General features: G+C 47.7%; 1 long non-coding RNA gene across 1 annotated transcript; it reads right to left on the bottom strand.

Annotated features, from left to right (window-relative positions):
• Window positions 1–1,215: 1,215 nt before the first annotated feature.
• On the bottom strand, window positions 1,216–24,684 carry LOC121459059. The gene is made up of 3 exons (XR_005975898.1): window positions 24,559–24,684; window positions 23,353–23,777; window positions 1,216–1,305 (listed from the first exon to the last, which is right to left on the bottom strand). It is a non-coding gene; the product is annotated as an uncharacterized LOC121459059 (long non-coding RNA).
• Between the last annotated feature and the right edge of the window lie 375 nt (window positions 24,685–25,059).

The raw sequence follows: 25,059 nt of genomic DNA, 5'->3' as shown, positions 1-25,059 counted from the left end.
ATACAGATGCCACCACGTCTAGCTTGGTGAGCCAATGAGCTTTATGGGCATTGTTTACAGGAATCTGGGTGAGAGGTGACTTACAGGTTCATGGAAATTCAAAGACAGTTGCACCATCAAAGCCTACCCTGGCATGGCTGACAAGCTCGCAAGAGCTGGGAACGGAACCTGGAGCACACTGCACAGCCTGCCAGCAGCTCCACAGGTAGAAGAGTGTCCTTTTAAGTCCAAGCTGGTCTAAGCCCCTTTCAAGCACCATGGCTGTTTTCTGCTTCTTCCCGGCAGCTGGTCTGGTCTCACAGTCATCTTTGTAGCTTGGCTTGTCTGAGAGTAACTCTGAGAAGCTTGGCTTGTAAAATCTTGGGGAGGAGAGAAAGAGAGAATTTGGTCAGTTTTAGAGAGTTCCTTCCTGAAGCTGTTTTGAATTGCTGACCTTCCTGTTTAAGGAGCTTCCCTGCAGGCTTGAATGTCCCAGTCTCTGAGGAAAGGACTACACAGCACTGACACTGGACAACACAAACTCTTGCTTACATAAGAGCAGTAAGCAAGAGCACCTTTGGGCAAAGGCTGAGTATGCTATCGCGAGGAGCAATGGCCTAAAATGCTACATACTTACTGGTACAGCCACAAAAAACTAAACTAGGCATAAAGAAAAGGATAAGTAGGCTAGGACACTAAGATTCAATAAGATCTAAAGTCAGAGAAGTAAGCCAAGAGGTTGAGGATTCCCCAAAACAACAAGCAAGGCAATTCTGAGGGACCGAGACAGTCTCGTTGTCCTGACTGGCATCCGAGGAAGAACAGCAGCACACGTGCGGGCCAAGGCCAAGGCTCCCACTCCTCAGAGCCGTCATGGACTTCTCCAGCAAGTGCTGGCATTGCTTCATGCCCTTCAGGGTCTCCACCGGCAAAAAATTCGGGGGAGGAAGCAAGAGAGTTCAATCTACAAAGAGGTTGGAGAGAATGAATTTATAGGGTTGTTCTGCAACCTCACATGCTAAACATAGCACATAGGTGCGGGCACACACAGATGGACACGAGAGACAGGCAGGGAGAAGAGGGGAGACAGAGAAATATGTGAGACAATGTAAATGATTTTAAGTGTTTGACAAGGCGTCCTGGCTCTCAGAGCTCAACCATCTGTCTGAAATAGGCTAAGGTTGGAGGCAACATACATACCAAAATGGAGCCGAAATCGACTGACTGCTAAGTCCAGGCTAGTACAGGGTAGTGGTAGGTGTGGACTGAAGTCGCTAACCATTCCGGGAAGGAGGTGTGTCACAGCTTGAGGTGGGCCAGACAGAGCTGGAAAGAGAAGAAAGAGTTGACCTAAAGGCAGTGTAGCCTGGTGGGAAAAAATCTAAGTCTAGGAAGCATCAGGCAAAGACCAAGTGGGGACAGCGCAGTGATGTCTGCTGACGTGATGCTGGGTGTCCACTTTGAGCCAGGCAAAACCAAGAGGCTGAAGCCTCTGGCCATGGAACTGACTGACAGTTCTCAGTGCTGGGAGCTGGGGAGTTCACTGGGAGCAATAGTGCTGCTGAGAGTGACCTGGGACTCCAGTCTGCATGGAGGATTCCCAAGAAAAGGCTCACCTATGAGCCTGCCTGAAGAGGAGTGATTTCCTTATCGTAATTGATATGGAGAGAATCCCAGATTGCATAGGAAGGGGAAACTCTAGTGCAGCACAAGCAAGCAAACTTCTCCCTGCTCTTGACTGTGGATACGGGATGAGTGGCCACTTTGCATGTGTGCCTTGACTCACTGTGATAACGCAGTGTAACCTGGAAGTGTAAGTCACCATCTGCACAAAGGCAAAGAAAATAGAACGGCTTTGTTCCGGATCATCACACTGACAACCCAGGGAAAACAGGTGACTGATGGTTCTCTTACTTCCGGCAATAACAAGCTTTGGTTCCCAACTTGGGCTCTGTGGCACCCAGGGTACACGGCCTAAGGAATTCTGCCAAGGAGCTGAGGGATGTCTGTCAGTGCATGGCACGTGACAGGAGACAGCAAGGAGGAGCTTTCAGAGGCCCTGAGCGTCCTCCAGTAGTGACCTTCCGAGGAGAAGCGGTTACAACGAGAGGAAAGCCTGTGAGCCTCTACTTGCTGCTCTCACCGCCATTCCACTGAGGGAACTTGTCCCCAGCACGCTGACTGAAGCACAGGTGAAGAGCACAGATTCCAAGATTTCTCCCATTTAAAAAATCACCAGTGATCTGAAAAGACAGGACCTCTGCCCAGGTGGCCCTTTGCCAAATCCCATCTCCAGAGAGATTCTAGGTCTGGGCATCGAAAGGAATGACCTGCGTCACAGGGCACAGTGGTAGGGGGAGGAAGAGAGAGGCTGGCACCCATTTACCTCCAGACTAGAGATGGTGGTAACGATGCAGATGATGATGTCTGACCTAGTGATGATGGCCTCCTGACCTGCTCACAGAGACCATGGCTGCCAGGGGTCCACGTGCACCAGGAGGCTGAGGGAGAAGTGAGAGGATGGAAAACCATGGGCTGAGAAAGACGGTGATTCCCAAGAACCCTGAACATAAGCCAGCCCACACCTTCCTGAGGCCCTGAGAGTGAACAGATAGATCCTGAAGGAACATGGGGCACAGACAAAGGGAGGATTATCCACACAGTGAGTCACAGGGGACAGAGTGCTCAGAAGGAGAGGACAGCGGGGAGGCTGCACAGATGGCGTGGGAATATAGGCCCTCCCCATGTTCCTGGATTGGCAAGGCTTACCCTAGGACCAGGCAATGGCTGTTCAGAGAAGACAAGGTAACTGAAGATGAAAGCAGAGAACACTAAAGTTAAAAGATGTTCACGAGGTCTTCGCTGGTGAGAGACGCAGCTGATGCAGATCCAGGTGTCCTGGCTGGTGCAGGCTCTTGGCATCAGGGAAGTCTAGCTGATCAATGCACTATGTCAGTGGGTTGTTTGCCCACACAAAACACCTCCTATGGAGAAGGCAGCTGGGACCCACAAGTTAAAGAGTGTACTTATTTTTAAGGGGAGGGGAAGGGAGCTTGGCTGAAAATGAAGTTTCAAAGTTCAGGGAAAAGAACAGATCCCACCAGAGGCATGTGAAAGTTTTCCATTCAGGGATCCCTTACTGGGCTCCTCCTCCTGCTGCCTCTTCCAGTGGGGCCACTCTGGTGTTAGTCAAAGGCAATGCTTGCCTATTCGGCAGCCTCGCACAGCAGAGTCTCCACAGGCAATCCCTGGTTGCCCTCATCAGTGACCTGAAACATCCTATGTTGTGAGACGAAGATGGTCCAGGTGGCAAGGGCAGGTTGTTTCGGCAGCCGACACATGGGGCAGACACAGCCTTAGTCAGTAGGGCATGGCTAGAAGTGGGGATCTTCTGGGAACACCATAGAGAGGCATGGGGACCCTTCTGGCCATCATCTGCCCTGATAGGTCAAAGGTGGGCTTACTGAGCTTCCTTCCAGGTAATGGCCAGTTGTTGAAGAAGGCACCGGAAATGGTGGAGGGGCAGGGTCTGCCCTCGTGGCTGAGGTGGTGGAGTGAAGCCTGTGGTCTGCCAGTTCTTTTAATATTATATTTGTCTCTCTGAGATTTTACATGGAAAATTTACATTTTTTGTACAGGAGTATGCGCAGGGAGATACTCAAAGGAACACATAATCACAAAAGGCAGGCTTTGTGAAGAAAAGAACGACATTTCGACAGCTAGCATCAGCCTGAAAGTGCTGTCATGGCAGTCACACTGTTCATCAAGACCTGATGCCCCAAGACATCCTGCTGGACGCAGAGGGCAACGTGAAGCTGGGAGACTTTGCCCTCGCTGCCAGGTGTGGAGCTGGCACTGAGATTGAAGAATGAGTACCCTGTATATAAAGGCTGTAGGCTGGGCTACATTTCTGTCCCAACAGACCAGGGAGCCGATTTCTGTGACCCGTGAGACTCCTTGGTAAATATCTCCATTCTAATTGTTGGTTTCAGGCTTTGGCACAACTGTTTCTGGACAGGCGGCCGGTAACAAGCCTCATGACCTGCTTTCCCCAGGAATAAGAACCTAGACAGGCAATTTAATAATGTGTTGTGTGTGCACCATCAGCCAGGATGGACTTGGCACCGTGGCACTGGCCTCCCGTCATGGCGTTTACATGCTAGCGGCAATAAGAGCAGTGGAAGGAGACAAAGAGACATCTAGTCATGACTTACGTGGCAGCCCTAAGGAATGGTTATGAAGCGACACATCATTTGCCTCTCCCAGATTTTAAATACGCAACGTTACACTTTCAAAGGGATGGAGTATGCGACGGGAGAAAATCTGAGAAAGCAGATAACTAGAAGAGGGCAGGCTGCCTGAGTGAGGAAATGTTTGGGTAGCTAGTGTCAGCCATATAGGGTTGCCATGACCACGGATGGTACTGTCCAAAGAGACTTGAAACCCGAGAGCATCCTGCTCGATACAATAGGGCAACATAAAGCTGGGAGACTCTGGCCTCGCTTCCAAGTGAGGAGCAGGCATCATGCTGCAAGGGCGCAGTGGGACTGAGATCTCCAATGCTCCAGAACTGGTTCTGAGGAAAGGGTATGATGGGAGGAAGGCAGATTATCTGGAGTCTGGGTATAATGCTCTATTTTATCCACCACGGGCACCACCCCTTCAGAGGAAGGACCTTGGAAGAGACTTGAGAGTAATATAAAAAAAGGAAGCTATGACACCCCAGCTTACATTTCCAAACACCTTTGTGATCTTATGTTAAAATACTCAGTGTTGCCACAGAGAGGAGGCCCAACATGGAAGAACTTGGGAACATCCATGGTCAAGAACCCACAGGAAAACATCCCTAGTAGGCCCTACCCACATCCTGTCACTGCACATGGACCCGTCTTATGTATGGGTTTGGTATCAACCAGATCTCTCACTCCTTATATAAAAGAAAATATCGTGAGATTATGGGGACATACCTACTATTAGAAAGGGAACACAGGGGTTTGATCCTATCACCTTAGTCAAGCCTGTAACCCCGGGATTTCACCTCCACCATCTCTGGTATATCCGAGAAGCCAGTGAGCCCACTCACCTTTGTCCTTTTCCACACCGAGTCTTCAGAAGGGGTTATGCCTGATGTACTGACAATATCAGGGCAGAGGATGACCAGAAGGGCCCCTACACCTCTACGGTGTCCCCGTAAGGGGAGCCGTACTTCGAGCCATGCCCCACTGACTGAGGCTGCATCTGCCGTGTGTGTCTGCTGCAGCACGTTGGAAGAGGAAATGCCCCTGCCACCCATACCTGACTCTGACGCTGAGACAGCGTCTTCTGCTCACAACACCTGGTGCTGCTGGATACTGAGAAGGCAATAGGGGCAGTCCTGTCAAGACTGTGCTGCTTTCCGGGGCGCCATATGTACAACCTTGGTGTGTGTGTTCAGCAACAGAGTGGCCCCACTGAGAGAGGCAGGAGGAGGAGCCCAGTAAGGGATCCCTGAGTCCGTGACTGGGGATCTTTTGGATCCCTCCCGTTTGACCTCTTGTTCCTCTGTATTCTTTGAGCATCGGGGTATGTGTGGCGGAGGGAGTATGGGTGGGGGGTTATGAACTCTTCCCTCCTGAACATTCCCGTATCATTCTCAGTTTTCAGAGCCGAGGCGGCAGACCCTGGCCCTGTGCCTTTACTATGTCAGGACCTCACTTAAAGCAGAGTCACTGAGTGACCCCACTCTGACCTTTTCCAGAACCAGCGTTCATAACAGCACACGCCTGATATGAAACCAGGGCAGATGACCACAAGTGCCTCCAGGCTTCTGTGCAGGCTCCAGAAGAAGCTCTGCCCCCTGAGAAAGGTCAGCTCTGGAGAGTCAAGGGCAGCTGGAGCCCATGATGCCTGTTCCAGCTTCAGTTTCAGCTTAGCAAAGCTCATTTCCGGAACTCCCCGAGGAGCTAGATATCGTGCCATGCTGCCCATTGCTGTGGTTCATTGGCATCCAGGCTTGATAGGTCTATTATTGCACCTCCCCTTACAAACGTCCTTCCTAAAGCAGAAATGACATGAGATTCTCACTGAAATGGCCACTGAAGCGTCATTCTTGCTTAGAGTGCCCGAGGAAATGTCACAGGGGTGGGAAGTGTCTCCTTAATTTTCATTCTCTTTTGTTGTCCAAAGAGAGAGACTCATCAGGCTGACCCCAGCTCCCCCATAATATCGGGGTGAGACTTCACCAGGACCTGTCTGCACAGGAGCACAATGACCATCTAGCTTCATGGCCTGCATCCCCTGAATGAACAGCCTGAAAAATAAATTTAAAGTGCTATGCATGACTGGCCAAATTGCATTTGGCTTTTTCAGTCTGCATTATTATCATCTAAGAGACAACCCGGTGGCCAGAAAAGTTGTCGGACGCATGAACAGAAAGCACGGAGAAGGATCTGTGCTACATCTTCATCAGAAACGCCCATTCTCCAAAGCTCACAGCATCTGAACCAAGCCTACCTTCTCCACATCACGGTGGCATCGATTTTCACTTAGTAACTGAACGTGGTAGAGAGGATCCTGATGGTTGCAGGAAGAAGAGGAGCGAACCAATCTCAACAGATCATTACAGCGATCAGATACTGCCTCAGATCAAAGCTGAAACCACTCGCTTGGATACAGACTACAATTTCAAGGCCACTGACATTGGACTCAATTCTAAGAGTAGATATGGATGCTAGAACTGACCCTTCACTGCTCCCATATTCTAAGAAGAGGATGTAATAAGAATGATGGGTGGAGTTTTGGCAGGATCCTCTCTGAGTTTTGAGCAATGGGTACCTCTGCTGCATAAAAGTGTCCCCTTGTTTTCATTTACTTCTATTTTCCCAGGAAGGAATTCCTCCCAGTTCTCCCCTAGTAGAGCCCAGCTCCCCCGCGTTCATCAGTGCCTGCCCTTTGCATGAGATGCAGCAACTCTCAGAAGCAATGCCCTTGTCACCTGAGCAGCACCTTGATTTGCAATCTGCTTCCACCTTTGAAGGCACCCCAGAAGGAGGGCTGCAGAATGAAGGTCTGCCTTTCACAGCTCTGCTGCTGCAGCTCAAAAGAGATGTGTACTGGTATCTTCCCGGATTAAATGGCCAGGCCCTCAACCTGTGTAATAGTTTCCAGACGGGTCTTCAGGAGGGAGGCAGGGACAGATTTTGCGATGAGGACAAGTTTTTTTTTTTTTTTTAATTTACTTATTATGTATAGTGTTCTGCCTGCATGCCAGAAGAGGGCACCAGATCTCATTACAGATGATTGTGAGCCACCATGTGGTTGCTGGGAATTAAACTCAGGTCCTCAGGAAGAGCAGCCAGTGCTCTTAACCTCTGAGCCATCTCTCCAGCCTGAGGGCAAGAATTTGAGCAGGCACTTAAGTGCAGCTAGAAAGAAGTCCCTGTCCTAGGAGGACCAAGAGAGAAACAGCCCCTGCAGAGCAGGAAGGGTCCTCACCAGGAGCCCACTCTCTGTTACCTGATGCCTTCTAGCTTCAAGGCATTTTCCTCTAGTCCCTGAGCAATCACTAAGGGGCTGAAGACCAGGACGCATCAGGGAAGGGAAAGTGCTTTCAAGACCCTTGATAATTTTCTGCCTTTCGGGAGTCTTTCCGCATGTTTTATAGGCAGTGGATTTCCCATGGAGAGAATGGCCAAGCTAGTTTTGAAGAGTCAGACAATGTATTTTTCCCTCTGGCAGGCTTCTTCTGAGTGTAGACAGGCTTTGTGCCCATCCCACTTGTCCCCCAAGTTCTGACAGCATTTCAGTGCAGGGGTCCTTGTCCTCTTCAGACTGTGACTACAGCTTCCTGAAATTTCTTTCCCTTTCACTACTGGGAGTACAGCCTGAACCCAGTCTTAAAGAATCCCCAGGAATGCATCTCACTACTATTGTGCTCATTGTTGTAATAAGATTGGCGGGCTGGGCTGCGTCCTGCCACCCGGCTAGCTTTACCCCGAAAATAATTACACAGAAACTGTATTCTTTTAAACACTGCCTGGCCCATTAGTTTCAGTTTCTTATTGGCTAGCTCTTACATATTGACCTAACCCATTTTTTTTTGTGGGATTCTTTTTATTTTATTTTATTGTAATTTATTTATTTATTAAAGGTTTCTGCCTCCTCCCCGCCACCGCATCCCATTTCCCTCTCACTCCCCCGATCAAGTCCCCCTCCCTCATCAGCCCGAAGAGCAATCAGGGTTCCCTGACCTGTGGAAGTCCAAGGACCACCCACCTCCATCCAGGTCTAGTAAGGTGAGCATCCAAACTGCTTAGGCTCCCACAAAGCCAGTATGTGCAGTAAGATCAAAAACCCATTGCCATTGTTCTTGAGTTCTCAGTAGTCCTCATTGTCCACTATGTTCAGCAAGTCTGGTTTTATCCCACGCTTTTCAGACCCAGGCCAGCTGGCCTTGGTGAGTTCCCGATAGAACATCCCCATTGTCTCAGTGTGTGGGTGCACCCCTCGTGGTCCTGAGTTCCTTGCTCGTGCTCTCTCTCCTTCTGCTCCTGATTTGGACCTTAAGATTTTAGTCCGGTGCTCCAATGTGGGTCTCTGTCTCTGTCTCCTTTCATAGCCTGATGAAGGTTACAAAATGCCTTCTCTCCGTTTCCTGGGTCCCGTCGCTGGCCAAGATCTCTTTCACCACTCAGAAGGGTCTTCAGGACCAGGACCAGGCTCCCCGTTCACCAGGGACCTCGCCAACAAAAGGCCTACCCCTCTGCAGGCCAGCCACTAAAACAGAGGAACTCCCACTGCCCTCTGCGCCGAGCTCCCTATCCAGTGCCCAAACAGGCTAAACGGTGTTCCCGCGGCCCCACGGAAGGGAGGGGGAGTGAAGGAGGTCCCTGGGGGCAAGCTGGGATATGCCAGGGAGAGAGAGGTCACAGCAGAGGAGGAGCAGCCCCAGCAGAGAGTACCAGCTCTCGCAGGCTAACTGGGGGATCAAGGGGGTCGAGGAATGCCCCCGCTCCTTTTCCTGTGTCCCGCCACGGGCCAAGAACACTCTCCCCACTCAGGGTGGTCTTCAGGGACAGGACCAGGCTCCCCGTTCGCCCGTGGACCTCGCCAATAAAAGGTCTACCACTCTGCAGGCCAGGCCTCCAAAAACCTACTTGATTTAGTTGTAGTGTGGCAATCTGCTCTCAGTGAGGGCTTCACTGTTTCATGCTTGGACTATCCCGCATCCGCTGCATCTCGTGGAGTCTGTGCGCTGGGTCTGCGTGCTGGTGTCCACCCAACCCATTTCTAATAATCTGTGTAGCCCACGAGCTGGCTTACCAGGAATGATCTTAACCTGCATCTGCCTGGAGTGGAAGAATCATGGCGACTCCTTGACTCAGCTTCTTTCTCCCAGCATTCTGTTCTGTTTACTCCGCCTACCTAATTTTATGTCCTATTAAAGGGCCAAGGCAGTCTCTTTATTTAACCAATGAAATTAACACAAAACAGAAGACTCTCCCCCATCAGCTCATGTCCTCAACTACAGTAGAATCCTTGACCGGGGTATCATCCCTGTGGGTGGCTATGGAGGCCCTATCAGCCTACCCATGCTGGACAGCAGGACACTTCAAGTTCCTTCTATGATGCCAGTAAAATTCCACTACCCTAACAAGATAAAAATTACAAGAAAAACGGAAAAATAAGCCAACATCCTTAACGACATAAAACCATAGGTGCAAAAATTTTCAGCAAAATACTTGCAAACTGAAGGAAGGCATACATCAAAATGATTATCTACCACAAACATTTTGGTTTTTCCCAGGAAATGTAAGTTTACATACTTAAATTTATACATTTAAAAATTACAGAAATTAGTTAAAAGGCGAATATTATACAATATTTTCTACTGAGAAAGGAAAGCCCTTTGACAAATCTGATGATTCATGATAAGTGACCCAAAGAGAGTAGTAATATAGGGGTCGTTATATTTTAACATAATAAAGGTTTTTAGATCCCAAACTCATAGACAATGTCATTCTAAATGGAGCAAAACGCAAAGCAATTAATTACATTAAAATCTGTAAAGAGACAGAGCTGTCCACTATTCCCATTCATTTTCAGCATATTGCTTGGAGCCTGAGAAACATCAGTCATGGAAAATAAACAAATTAAAGGGATCCAAGCAGCAAAAGAAGAATTTTGTACCATCTATATTTGTAGATGATATTATATTATTCATAATATCAAAAAATAAAACCCCTAGAAAGTATTAATGCATCCAGAAGGGTATCCAGAAGATGAAATCACTAACAAACATCATTTGTACTTTTATACCTATAACAACAAGCATGCAGAGAAAGTGATCATTTCAACATCCCGTGCACAATAGCTTTAGTAAAGCTTATGATCTAGAAATATAACTAAAAAAGGAGGTAAAGATCCTCTACCAAACCAACTTTTAACTCTTTTTCGTTACTGAGCTCTACATTTTTCTCTGCTCCCCTCCCTGCCTCTCCCCAAATGCAGTCAGCATGCTACACTGGCAAATTCTTCAAGGAACCCCCAGACTAGCAAAGAAAATTATCTTCATGCTTTTGAGATGTGTGTAGAAACTAGAAATGTCATGAGGAGATAGAGCTCCCTATATGAGGACCACCTTTGCAGAAGTGGCCACATAAAGTGAGTCCAACCCCAGCTTGTGGCAGTTGGGACTTGCCCATCCCCCACAGTTCTGCCCACCAACTGCCATTCTCAAATGGGGCCTGTCTCTCAGCCTCCCTTTCACCTTCATTCTCTGCCACCAAAGTATCCCCTGCCCCTGAGCAGGACCAATGGTCAGACACATGTCTGTCCTAGGTTACTTTGCATTAATGTCACAAACATCACCAAGGAAAGTAACTTGGGGTGGAGAAGGATTATTTGACTCACACATCCTTATCATTTACTGTAACACAAATTCTAGTTGCTCTTAATAAAAACCCAGAGTCAGATATAAGGGTAAATGCTGAGGATCAGGGAAGTAAGGGGCCAAGCCCTAGAGTTCTTATGCTCAGAAAGGAAGGGAGATCCTGTCCTGCTTACAGAAGGATCCTGCATTACAGATTGCATCTGTCTCCACCAAGCCTCAGACTGCAGTGAGCTCTTGTCTCCTCCCTCAACTTTCTTTCTCTGCTCAGCCACATCTGTGTAGATCTATGTAAGGGTCTGCAGCAGACTTGCCTCTGGGTCAGTACAAGGAGAGGGAGGGAAAATCGGTGGAAATGTGTGTGGTCTCAAAGGGTGAAGTTCTGTCCACAGTTAGGGAGGCTTTGGTGATCCCTTTGTGACTTGGAAAAGGGAAAGGAAGAAGGATGAGAGCACATCTCCAGCTTTGATGGGGACATCTGGGACTTACTTTTCTTCTTGCTATGAGAAGACACCTAAGAAAAGCAACCCAAGAAGGAGGGTATGCTCGGGCTCAGACTTTGTTGCCACAGTACATCATGGTGGGGAAAGCAGGTCAAAGGAGAGAGAGCAACTGTGTCACAGTTAGGAGTCCCTGTCAGCTGACTGCTGAGGTTCCAGTAATTTCCTCAGATTTTCACAATTGGTCACACTGTGTTACAGTCAGGAGTCCCAGTCAGCTGACTGCTGAGGTTCCAGGGAGAGCAACTGGTCGCACTGTGTGTCACAGTCAGGAGTCCCTGTCAGCTGACTGCTGAGGTGCCAGTGACAACAACTGGTCACACTATGTCCACAGTCAGGAGTCCCTGTCAGCTGACTGCTGAGGTTCCAGGAGTTTTCTCAGATTTTCACTGCTGGCGATGCAGCCTGAAGAACTGTTCCACACATAATCTTCAGGGCGGGTCTTACTAACTCAGAGACACCTCTTCCAGAAACACCCTCAGATATGTGCCCCAGATATCTGCTTCTTAAGCAAACCTAGAGCCTGTCATAGTACCCAGAGCAGGGTCAGGTCTGGGAATCCAAGGTGCGCTTAAAGAGAAGAAAAAAATTTCACAAAAATCACTTCAGGCCAAGAAACGGGAGGGCTTAACGAGGGTAGGGGAGGGCACAGAGGAATATCTGGAAAACCTGCAGAGTCAAGCTGAGTGAGCTCCTGCCCGGGAAGATGTTGCTGACAGACACACTGTGGACTCAAGCTGAGTGAGCTCCTGCCCGGGAAGATGTTGCTGACAGACACACTGTGGATGATAAATACATCTTGATCCTGGAGCCACCAACTCAATAGTCACTGTCACTTCTCAGTATGCAGAACAGGAAGGAAGTAGTCTCTGACACACAGGGCAGGAGTACTGGTTGGCTCTGCCAACTTCACACAAATGAGTCACAGGGGAGGGGAAACCCAGTAAGAAATTGGCTCCATCACTTCATCCTGTGATCATTCCATGGACCACTTCCTTCATCACTGATGACGCTCTAGCTCTACCAGCCCACTGTGGGGGGGAGGGGCAGCCCTGGGCAGTGGTCCTGTTTCATATGAGAAAGCAAGCTGAGCAAGCTAACTTTACCCCAGGGCTCTTGCCTCTGCTCCTGCTTGAGTCCTTACCCTGACTTTCCTCGGTGATCGGCTTTGATTGGGATATACAAGCTAAATAAACCCCTTCCTCCCTAAGATGCTGTTGGTCATGGTGTGGGACAGCAAGCTCTTGAATGCTGGCCCCACTGCCATGGAGTGCCCTAGTCCCTTCCTTCAGGAGGAGGAGGTGTGCTCACGATTGGGAAGATGAGTCGGAACAGAGTGGACGTTTTACTTTGGTCTCTCAGTTTCCACCACTCCTTATGAACTAGTTTATGTTTGTCTCAAAGACAGCAAGAGATTAAAATCTGGTTCAGAGGCAAGATCCAAAATAGAGACTCTCAGGAACTATGAGATAGGATTGGCTGGAGATGGCTCGAGAAGCAGATGAGAGGGGGCAACCGTGCTCTAGCAGCTGCCCTGATCGGCCCTGGTCACTGGTCAGAAGGCCAATCAACACTCAGGATCACAAGAGAGAAATCAGATCTTCTCTCTATAAGGAGCTGAGTCGCCAGTGATTGCCCAGGACGCCATGAGGCGAACAGGCACAAAAACAGCGTAGGGCCCTCTTCTTCCAACCACTACTGCTTCCTAAAGAAGAAAGCAACCCCATGCCCAAGAGACCCCAGGGGGCACGTCCTACTTTCTGAGCATTCATACTTAAAAGTGCCCCCTTCCTCCACAACAGTGGCCCCTGGACCAGAACAAGGACTAACAGGTTCAGGATAGAGAGTGTCCAAGAGCTCCCCATGCCCACGCCCTTTATTCCCCTAGCCCCAAGAATGGAAGACTGTAAACATGGCCTTGACAGAATCTGCTAATGACTCTGTTTCTTTGTAGGACGCCTGTTCAAACTGCACACATCCTTAAGAAGCCAGACATGGTTTGAGGTTGTCAGGATCCAGCTACAAAGGCCACTGCCAATGTGCTGGTTGGAATTTCTAAACAAAGAAGCATCTGTCTGTCTCTCTGTTCCACTTAAGCAGAAGCGGAGGGACGCTAGTTGCATTTTCCTAAGTAGGGGAAAGGTGCCTGTGGCCCAACATGGAGACAATCACTACAGGCTATAGCCTGCTGGGACTGGAACATTTCAAGCTTTTACCTCAAAAATAGTGACTAAGATAGAAGAACAAGTGTCCTGTATATAAAAGGCTGTAGGCTGGGCTACATTTCTGTCCCAAAAGACTAGGGAGTTGATTTCAGTGACCTGTGGGACCACATCACTGGCACAGTAACTGGAGCTATTTATCTGAGATATGGCAAGACCTTTCTGGAAAGGAGGGCAGTGAACAACGAGGTTCATGGACGTCTGTTCAAAGTATGATGACCTACACAGCCAATTTCATGGGGTGCGCCCCATTGGCAAGGGTGGATTTGGCACTGTTTTATTGGCGGTGCACTGACGCATTCAAATGCTCGTGGCAATAAAAATGATGGAAAGGAAACATTTTTGTCTCCTCGAAATTGAAGTCTTCACAAAACTTTCCCACCCAAATATCATTCATTTTTTTGAGATTTTAAATGGAAAGAATTTTACGTTTTTGGTACAGGAGTATGCGCAGGGAGGAACTCTGAAAGAACAAATATTGGAAGGCAGGCTTCCCGAAGAAAAGGCAAGAACAACATTTGGACAGCTAGTTTCAGCCTTAAAGTATTGCCACGACCAAAACATCATCCACAGAGACCTAAAACCTGGTAACATCTGCTAGATGCAGAGAACAAAATAAAACTTGGACTTTGGCCTTGCTACCAGATGTGCAGCTGGCACTGTGCTAAAAGGGCGTTTGAAACCAAAATCTATTAGGCCCCAGAACTGGTACTAAGTAAAGAATATGATGGAAGGAAGGAAGGCAGATGTGTAGAGCCTTGGAGTGGTTCTGTATTTTGCTACCACTGGGTACCATCCTTTCAGAGGAAGCACCCTGAAATTAGTTGAGGAAAACATTATCATTGGCAGCTATGACATCCCTGCACATGAAGAAAAACTAATTCATCAAATTCTAACAGTTGCCCCGGAGAGACGGGCGGTGGTGGCGCACGCCTGTAATCCCAGCACTCGGGAGGCAGAGGCAGGTGGATACCTGTGAGTTCGAGGCCAGCCTGATCTACAAAGGGAGTTCCAGGACAGGCTCCAAAGCCACAGAGAAACCCTGCCTCGAAAAACCAAAAAAAAAAAAAAAAAAAAAAAAAAAGAGAGAGAGACCCTTCTTCGAAACCATCATCCAAAACCCATGGGTCAAGAGTCCTAAAATAAACATCCAGATCCAAAATTATAGACAACCTATTAATCATGGCTTTCCAAGAAACATCATCTTTGAGTCCCCGAGGAACAGGAAATGTGACAAGATAATGGGAATGTATTGAATATTAAAAGAACTGGCAGACCACAGGTTTCACTCTACTACCTCAGCCACGTGGGCAGACCCTGCCCCTCCACCATTTCCGGTACCTCCTTCAACAACTGGTCGATCCTGGAACGAAACACCAGTGAGCCCACCTTTGACCTATCAGGGCAGATGATGGCCAGAAGGGCCCCCATGCCTCTATGGTGTTCCCAGAAGATCCCCACTTCTAGCCATGCCCCATTGTGTCGGCTGCAGACACAATGTGCCCTTGCCACCTGGACCATCTTTGGCTCACAACATTGGGTGTTTCAGGGCACTGATAAGGACAACTGGGGATTGTGTGTGGAGACTCTGCTGTTGCATTAAAAATAAACGCACTCTTTAACTTGTGGGTCCCAGCTGCCTTCTCCATAGGAGGTGTTTTGTGTGGGCAAACAACCCACTGACATAGTGCATTGATCAGCTAGACTTCCGTGATGCCAAGAGCCTGCACCAGCCAGGACACCTGGATCTGCATCAGCTGCGTCTCTCACCAGCGAAGACCTCGTGAACATCTTTTAACTTTAGTGTTCTCTGCTTTCATCTTCAGTTACCTTGTCTTCTCTGAACAGCCATTGCCTGGTCCTAGGGTAAGCCTTGCCAATCCAGGAACATGGGGAGGGCCTATATTCCCACGCCATCTGTGCAGCCTCCCCGCTGTCCTCTCCTTCTGAGCACTCTGTCCCCTGTGACTCACTGTGTGGATAATCCTCCCTTTGTCTGTGCCCCATGTTCCTTCAGGATCTATCTGTTCACTCTCAGGGCCTCAGGAAGGTGTGGGCTGGCTTATGTTCAGGGTTCTTGGGAATCACCGTCTTTCTCATCCCATGGTTTTCCATCCTCTCATTTCTCCTTCAGCCTCCTGGTGCACGTGGACCCCTGGCAGCCATGGTCTCTGTGAGCAGGTCAGGAGGCCATCATCGCTAGGTCAGACATCATCATCTGCATCGTCACCACCATCTCTAGTATGGAGGTAAATGGGTGCTGGCCTCTCTCTTCCTCGGCCTGCCACTGTGCCCTGTGTCGCAGGTCATTCCTTTCAATGCCTAGACCTAGAATTCCTCTGAAGATGGGACCTGGCAAAGGGCCACATGGACATAGGCCCTGTCTTTTCAGATCACTGGTTGTTTTTTAAATGGGAGAAATCTGGGGATCAGGGCTCGCAGATGAGCACCTGTCTGAGGACGTGTCACAGGGTCAAGAGCGTCTCCTTGCTTTTTTTTTTTCTTTTTTTTTTTCCTGTTATCCCAGAAAGTACATTCCCAGCTTCCCCGTGTTCATCTGTGCTTGGGCTTTGCGTGAGATTTGGCAAACTACCAGGAGCAATGTCCTTGATACTGGGAAATACCCTGATTTCAGGGACCTTTGTATCAAGTACTATGGTTGCTGAGCCAAGGCGTCTCCTCAACCTGTCTGGATAGGAGCATGGTGACCACCTAGCCCCATGTCTGACCCCGCCCCCCCGAAAGAGTCAGTTCAAGGTGCTATGTACCATCGGCCAGGGTGCACGTGGATCTCTAGAAATGGCCTGTCGTGTCCTTACCAGTACCTAGGTGGCAAAACAGCTGTAGAAATTATAAAGCAGCACCTTTAGCTCATCCCTACAGAGATGGCAATAGGGTAAACAGCACAAAATCAGAACGTTACTAGCCTCTTCCACGACAGCACCAACCGTGCATTCCTTCTTTATGACTGAACATACCCCAGAGGGGAGCCTTGCACCAGCTTGTAGTGGGAGAAGGCACACTGCAGGAAGAAAAGGTGCACAAAATATTCAGGTACCTAGTTTAAGCCATCAAGATTTGCCAGGACCTTGATATTGTCCACCAAGGCCTGAAACTAGACGCAGAGGTCAATTTGAAGCTGGGAGACTGTGGCCTAGCCACCAGATGTGGAGCTGGCCCTGAGCTGCAAGGGAGCTGTGGGACCAAGAGCAGCAATGCCCCAGAACTGCTTCAGAGAGAAGAATACGATGGGAGGATGGCAGACGTGTAGAGCCTGGATGATTGAATCAGGAAGTTTTCGGAAATCTGAAGAAGCACCTGTGTCTAATTATATCAGAGATGGCGGTACTGGAAACCGTGCAACAGCCACACATCATTCGCCTCTTCCAATTTGAAATGCAGAAAAATTATACTTTTATATTGATGGAGTATGTGTCAGGAGGAAATATGAAGGAGCAAATATTGGAAGAAGGCAAGCTCCATGAGGAAAAGGTGCAGAAAATATTTGGGCAGCTAGCGTCAGCCATAAAATGCTGCCCATAACCATGACTTCGCTCAGAAAGACCGGAAGTCCCAGAACATGCTGTTAGATTAGATGCAGAGGGCGATGTGAAGCTGGGAGACTCTGGCCTTACTACCAGGTGTGGAGCTGGCCCTGAGCTGCAAGGGAGCTGTGAGAACAAGAGCTGCGACGCCCCAGAACTGGTTCCTAGGGAAGGCTACGATGGGAGGAAAGCAGATGTCTGGACTCTGTACTGTTCTATTTTATCAGCACGGGGCACCCACCCCTTCAGAGGAAGCACCCTGAAAGAGACCGAAAAAAATACAAACAATGGCACATGTAACATCCCAGTTCACATCTCTGGGCAACCTAAATTTCTCATTAACCAAATTTGAACAGTTGCCCTAAATAGGAGACCCTCCATTAGAGATATTCAGCAACATTCATGGGTCAAGAACCCTGAAGGAAACATCCCTAGTGAGCCCAAATCCCCAGATCCTGTAATTGTAGACATGCTCCTTCCCCATGGGTTTGCTGCCGACAAGATGGGTGGATGAGATTATGAGGTCATAACTAACATTCAAAGAGTTGGTACGAGGGGCTGGCCATGCACCTCCACCTTCTCTGATAGCTCCTTCATATATCTGGTCTTCACCTGTAACGAAGAGACAGTGAGTGACCCCACTTCTGGCTTTTCAACACCCAGCCTTTTCAACAACAGCACCCACCTGATGTCCTGACACTTCCATGCCTCTGTGTGGTCCCCAGAAGAAGAGCCCCACTTCTAGCTCTGCCCCCTGAGCATGGCTCGGCTTTGGAGAGTCAAGGGCAGCTGCAGCCCATGATGCCAGTTCCAGCTCTGGTTTCAGCTTAGCAAAGCTCATTTCAGGAACTCCCTGAGGAGCAAGATAGCTGACCGTGCTGGTCATTGCTGTGCTTCATAGGCATCCAAGCTCGGTAGGTTTATTATTGCCCATCCCCTCCGAAACCTCCTTCCTAAAGTCAGAAATGACATGAAATTACCTTCATGCTTTTGAAATGTGTGTAGAAACTAGAAATGTCATGAGGAGATAGAGCCCCCTATGTGAGGACCACCTCTGCAGAAGTGGCCACATTAAGTGAGTTGAACCAACCCCAGCTTGTGGCAGTTAGGGCTTGCCCATCCCCCACAGTTCTGCCCACCAACTGCCATTCTCAAATGGGGCCTGCCTCTCAGCCTCCCTTTCTCCTTCATTCTCTGCCACCAAAGTATCCCCTGCCTCTGAGCAGGACCAATGGTCAGACACATGTCTGTCCTAGGTTACTTTGCATTAATGTCACAAACATCACCAAGGAAAGTAACTTGGGGTGGAGAAGGGTTATTTGACTCACACATCCTTATCATTTACTGTAACACAAATTCTAGTTGCTCTTAATAAAAACCCAGAGTCAAATATAGGGGTTAATGCTGAGGATCAGGGAAGTAAGGGGCCACGCCCTTGAGTGTTCTTATGCTCAGAAAGGAAGGGGGATCCTGTCCTGCATTACAGAAGGATCCTGCATTACAGATTGCATCTGTCTCCACCAAGCCTCAGACTGCAGTGAACTCATGTCTCCTCCCTCCTGAAATTTCTCTCTGCCCAGCCACATCCCTTCCCATCTCCACCTCCCTAGTGCTGGATTTAAAGGCTTGAGACACCCAAGTAATGGACTGAAGGGCATGGGACTCCCAATAATGAGATTAAAGGTGTGAGCCATCACTGCCTGGCCTCTGGTGGCTCTGAGCTCTGATCTCCGGGCAAGCTTTATTTTTAAAAACACACACACACACACACACACACACACAAAACACAAACAAAACACTCACTATAATTGACCATCATTGAAGGGCAGTCAAGGGAGGAACACAACCAGGGCAGGGACCAGGAGGTAGGAAATGGAATGGAGACCTCAGAGGAGTGAGTGCTGCTGACAGTCTTGTTTTCACTGACTGACAAGCCAGCTTCCTCTACCTCCCAGGGCATCCTGCCCAGTGTTATCACAACCCCCAGTGGGCTAAGTCTGTTACAGCTCAGATGGAAAGGTATCCTGGCAGTTAGGACCCCAGCACAACCCCACTGCCACTGGGACTCCTGGGCCTCTGCCTGCCCTCCCTCTCTCCCTCCCTCCAGGACCTGCCCACTGTGCCCTCTCAGCTGGTCCTGCTCTGGCCCCTGCAGCCTCTCACCCCCTGGACTCCACTGCCTCACTCCACCACAGAGGCCCTTGGAGGGAGGGCCGGCCTTGCTGGGTGCCATGCAGACCCAGCTCAGCTGCTGCTGTGGGTTCCTTGTGGTCCCCTGGTACAAGCTGTCTAGCTGTCCTCAGGGACCTGGTCACTTTAGGATAGACTTTATGGAATTGCTTGGTAGAGTTGAATTTACAGAGAAAGCGAATGCTCCAAAAGGAGGGAGAGGCCTCTTTTTAATGGGGTTAAGTGCAAAAGCTGAAACTGCCCCCTGGAACTTCCAGAAGTCAAGACTCCTGTGTGTTCCTCCTGTCCTGTCTCTGGGTGACAGAGATATCACTATAGGTGACTACCCTGGCCTTTGGTAAACAGAGTACTCGGTCCTTGGTCTGCTTACAACCTATTTTTTTCCACAAATAAAAATGCAAATGACTTCATGATTTTATTAGATGACCGTGATGAAATAAGGAACAATGAAGGTTTAGAAATTAGGCAATTTTGGCAGAAGAAATAACACACTACTAAATAAAGAGTGGTTCACAAGATAACGTAAGGAGAACATCCAAGTATTTCTGTAAATTAATGAAAGCACACAGCAAAATAACCTCTGGGGTGTACTAATCACAGTCCTAAAAGGAAAACTTGTAAGTGCTTACATTAGAAAAAAATAGTCTGGTGGTGGTGGAGCAGGCCTTTAATCCCAACCTCCAGAGGCAGCTGCAGGTGGCTATCTGGGAGTTCGTGGCCAGACTGGTCTACAAGAGCTCGTTGCAGAACAGGCTCCAAAGCTACAGAGAAACCCTGTCTCGAAAAAGAAAAAGAACCCATGGGAAAGACAGGCAGTTGCAGAGTTCAGCTATCTAACATTGAAGCTCCTGTCTGCTCAGCTAGCCTAAAAGTCCTAAGTGGGAAACAGGAGGGAATCGTATTAGACAAGAATAGTGATTCCTGGGCTGGAGAGATGGCTCAGAGGTTAAGGGCACTGACTGCTCTTCCTGAAGTCCTGAGTTCAATTCCCAGCAACCACATGGTGGCTCACAACCATCTGTAATGAGATCTGGTGCCCTCTCTGGCGAGTAAGCATATATGAAGACAGAACACTGTATACATAATAAATAAAAATATTTAAAAAAAAAAAAGAATAGTGATTCCTAAATAGTGACCACACTGACGTCACTGAGCAGGAAGCTGTGAACACTCACTGTGAAATGGACAGTTGACCGTAGAATTCCATCACACTCGTCTTATACGGGAACTCCAGCTACACTGGAGTCATTGCCTAGCAGATGGCATACTTAGAGCCCTGTGGCTTGAAACCCAATGTGTTTGATCTGACCTTTTATAATATAGTAATCTCAGATCAGTTATGTTTGGGGAAGATGGTAACCAGTTAGCATCATCTATGATGTGTGAGAATGCAGGCCTTTAAGTGGATTACTGGTTGCCCAAGTCGAGCGGGACAAGAGATGGCCAGGCCCAGCTCGGTCCAATTCTACCCCGATTTCCGGCTGCTATAGGACAAATCTGCCAGCGCTTCTCTTTTCCTTGCTTTCTACAGAGTCACGCCAGTATGGTCTGGGCCTGACGACGACAACACGGTGCAGACATTTATTGAGTCCACACTGCATGTCACACAAGACATCGAATCGTTATTTCACTACATGCCAACAAATTGAAAACTGAGACTCAGAAAAGTTAAGGGACCTATCCAAGGTCACTGAGCTCAGACTGGCAATTCCAGGAACCCCATCTGATGCACAGATCACACTCCCTGCACAAACTCTCATTCCATTGCCTTCAGCTCCTCAAAATCTCTTTCAGTCATCAGAATGAGTTCACTGCCTCTGAGTGTGAAGAAAAGCAGAGTAGAACGATACGCGTTGGGCAGTGCTGTTTCTAATAAACACCCTGGCTCTGGTGCACACCCAACATTAAAATCACTAAAAACGCCGATAATTTCTTTCACAATAACCACAGTATGACTCTCTTCTGAGTCACGGGTCCTCTTTCAATACATGACATGACGTGTTTCCTTTACTGAGCTGTTATTACCTGAAGCCTGTATGTAATCACCACATAATCATAGAAGGCACTTGTGAGAAGAGTTCGAGTCAAAAGGAGCTTTCCCATCACTGAATCTCAATAATCTAGGAAGCCCAATTAACTATAATACCCATTTGCCAATATTGCAGTTACCCCAAATTTTAGTGATTGGCCATCAAGCCCTAAATTATTTCGACATACAGAATTTTTCTACTAATGCCCTTGGCTTCTTACTGAGACTCAACTGCAATGGATTTTTTAACACAAAACTGGAGGGGCTCCAACGGAATCATTAGCATTAGTAAATATCTAGTTGATGCGCTTCAGAACAGGCCCTAATGGACTCCAGAACCCGCATGGGCGGTGATTTGGGCCCAGCGCGGAAACATCCTTGTGAATAATGCACAGGACTCCACCCCTCACTCTCCAGTCCTCTGGGCTTCAAACTTGATTTCAATGGAAGACTCCACACTGGAATGCCTAATCCAGAAGAGTGAGTTTGTGTGCATTCAAACACAATATGGAAAGGCTGGGTTAATCTGCCCTCTGCACATAACTTAGTGTTCTCAGAAATAATATTAACGAATTGGACCAAACTAATGGTAATAATAATAATTAACAATAACAAGCTTGACTAAATGCTTACTTTCACTTGAAGACAGTTTGCATGCGGCACATAACTTAGTGTTCTCAGAAATAATATTAATATATTGGACCAAAATAATGGTAATAATAATAATTATTAACAATAATAAGCTTGACTAAATATTTATTTTCACTTGAAGACAGTTTGCATGCATGGACAGACAGCTGACATTCCCTGGCACATCAGGGTTTTAAGGAATTAGCTTGTTTATGATTAATTAATGAACACTTTCATGAACATGATCACAGCAAACCAAAGGCCAGAAGGTACGCTTGACGCTCTGATAGGTTTGTCTGAGACTCTGTGGGGATCCCTTGCTTGGCACAGTTACCTGTGTCAAAGTTGTGACGGTTTAGGAGGCAGCTACACCTCCAGGTTAAGAGGCGCACTTCCTGCCAGTAAACCTCAAGATTAACAAAGCCATTCCACATGACACTGTTGTCCTCTTGCTGTTCCCTAGAACACGGATCTTTCTTTTTTTTAAAAAAAAAAAAAAAAAACTTTATTTAACTTTATTTCATGTGCATTGGTATAACGATGTCAGATTCTCTGGAACTGGAGTTACAGACAGCTGCGAGCTGCCATGTGGTTGCTGGGAATTGAACCCGGGTCCTCTGGAAGAGCAGTCAGTGCTCTTAACCACTGAGCCATCTCACCAGCCCCGGATCTTTCTTTTTAAGTATCCTAAACATTCCCTGATCTTGTTGTTGTTTGTCTGTTCTTTGTTAAGTCGGTTGCTCTTTTTAAAAGTCAACAGTCTCTGAACTGCACTACTGCAGCAGTTCAGGAGACTGATTCATAGAGTCCCCACAACTTCATAGCTCACATTTCCCTACAGCAGCTGGAAGGTTCAGCGTCCTAAGAACTGAACACCCAAACCTCCATTTATAGGACCTGAAGTACTCAAGGTATTGAACAAAAGGTCTCAAGGTATCTGTCCCACTTCTTTAGGTTGGCTACGTTAAACAACATCAGGCACACATCAAGGTTTCGGCGATTCTCAAAGCTATCTTACTAGTTAAACACCTAATACCGAAGCGCTTTAAAAATAACAAATAACGTGGTGGCCGCAGGACCCCCAATGGTGGTGAGGACTGGGTGTCCCATTGCAGTACACTGTGGGTGCAAAAGATACTAGTGGCTGAGAGGAGGAACCCAAATTAAAGGCTTGGGAAGGTCTACAAATGAAGCCCAGATCCTGGGGAAGAAGGGGCTGCTCTCTGAGTGATGTCCCCCTCCATCCCTGGTCCACAGTTCGCCCAGAGGTGGCAACTGCCTGGAAGATGCTGGAAGCATGGAGCACGGGTGGAGGCACTGAGCCTAGGGAGCGAGCCCTGGGACAGCCGGCAGTGCACTGGGGTGGGGGGAGACAGAGAAGCGCACTCACCAATGCTGCTGAAACTCTCTGACAAAGTTCTTCATCCTGCGGATCTTCTGGCACGGCTGCGGCTCAATGAGGTCATACATCTGGGTGGCGCTGGGTCCAGTCAACTTTGTGAAAGTGGTCCAGAGCTCAGCCCAGACAAGGGCAGGCTCATTTGCCCTCCTTTGTAAGGCAGAGCCGCGAGGCCGCAGCACAGGTGGCAGCGGGAGACTTGAGCGACAACTTCCCAGCCTGAGGCGCGATGCAGCACCAGAGCCACCGACCGCTGCCATTCTCTGAGGCCTCAGCTGCCCTCTCTCTCTCCCTTGACTTGTTCTTTAAAATATTTAACTTACTTGCTTCTCCCTTTTTAGATTGTTGCATAAAGTCCTTCTCCTAGTTTCTCCAGTTTTTCATAGGAATCAGCTTTTCCAAACTTGGGTTGTTGGCTAAACACAAAACAGTGGCGTGGCAAAACAAAACAGATTGTTTCAGTACCAATTTGGTGACAATGAATAAGTAACATTTTCTGATATCAGAATATTTTTAAAACAAGGCAATAAACAATCATTATACAAATTCAGAATATACAAACACACGGAGAATTATATTTGCCCATAATCTAACCAAGGTAGACCTGTAAATATTTTGATATAACATCCATCACCCAAGGCTGGCTATCTTGCTGGATATTGTTTGTTAACAGAGATGTTGTCACATTCAATGTACATGCTTTATGACCTGTGTTCTCACATTCAATGTGTTATGAACATTTTCCATATTATGGCACAATATTCTAAATTATAATTAATAAAATAGTATATTCAAGTCAAACATATTCTGCCCCATGTTTTTAATACATCCCATTGACGTAGAATAATTGTTACCTTGTTTCACTAGTTGAGAAGGGACCAAAAGAAGAAAATTTTGTGATACATGAAAGTTGCACAAAAATCACATTTGAGTATGCACAAATTTTTACTATAATGGTCATCTTATCTATGACCTTCTAGTTATAATGAGACTGTAGTTACTACATGTATTATACAGCTGCTGATGCTGGGAATACTGTGTTACTCTACAGTAAATCATAACTGTATAACACTTAGTCAGAAAGTACTCCTCCAATGTATTTCATCAGTAAATCACATAGATAATATAGACTATTTAGAGATAACTGATCATTCTAACTTTGCATTCTCACAGGTCATAACATTGTTAAGGACTAACCATGAAATCGAGGAGTGTCTGCACCGCAAAGGGGACGAGCATCAGAGTGGCAAGATAGCTGACAGAATGATGTAGGAGGGTCTTCTGATTTGTGTTGATTTCATTGGTTAAATAAATAAACTGCCTTGGCCTTTTGATAGGGCAGAAAATTAGGTGGGCGGAGTAGACAGAACAGGATGCTGGGTAGAAGGCAGTGTGGCAGACACCATGGCTCTCCTCTCCGAGATGGACGTAGGTTAGAATCTTCCCGGTAAGAAACGACCCTGTGGTGATACACAGATTAATAGATACGGATTAAAGCAAGATGTGAGAGTTAGCCAAGAAGAGGCTAGATATAATGGGACAGGAAGTGTTTAAATGAATATAGTTTCCGTGTAATTATTTTAAGTAAAGCTAGCTGGGCGCCAGGCGGCGGGAAGCGGCCCGCCTCTCCTTTTACAACAACAGAATGGGAGAAAATCTTTGCAAGTGGATATGTGGTAGAGGATTAACATAGGCAAT

The sequence above is a fragment of the Microtus oregoni genome, unplaced genomic scaffold, assembly GCF_018167655.1.
Source record: "Microtus oregoni isolate MIOR12 unplaced genomic scaffold, Mior012 000018F_ref0000195, whole genome shotgun sequence".
In the NCBI taxonomy this organism is placed as follows: domain Eukaryota; kingdom Metazoa; phylum Chordata; class Mammalia; order Rodentia; family Cricetidae; genus Microtus; species Microtus oregoni.
Note: the sequence above shows the minus strand (reverse complement) of the source record. Positions and strands in the feature narration are given on the sequence as shown.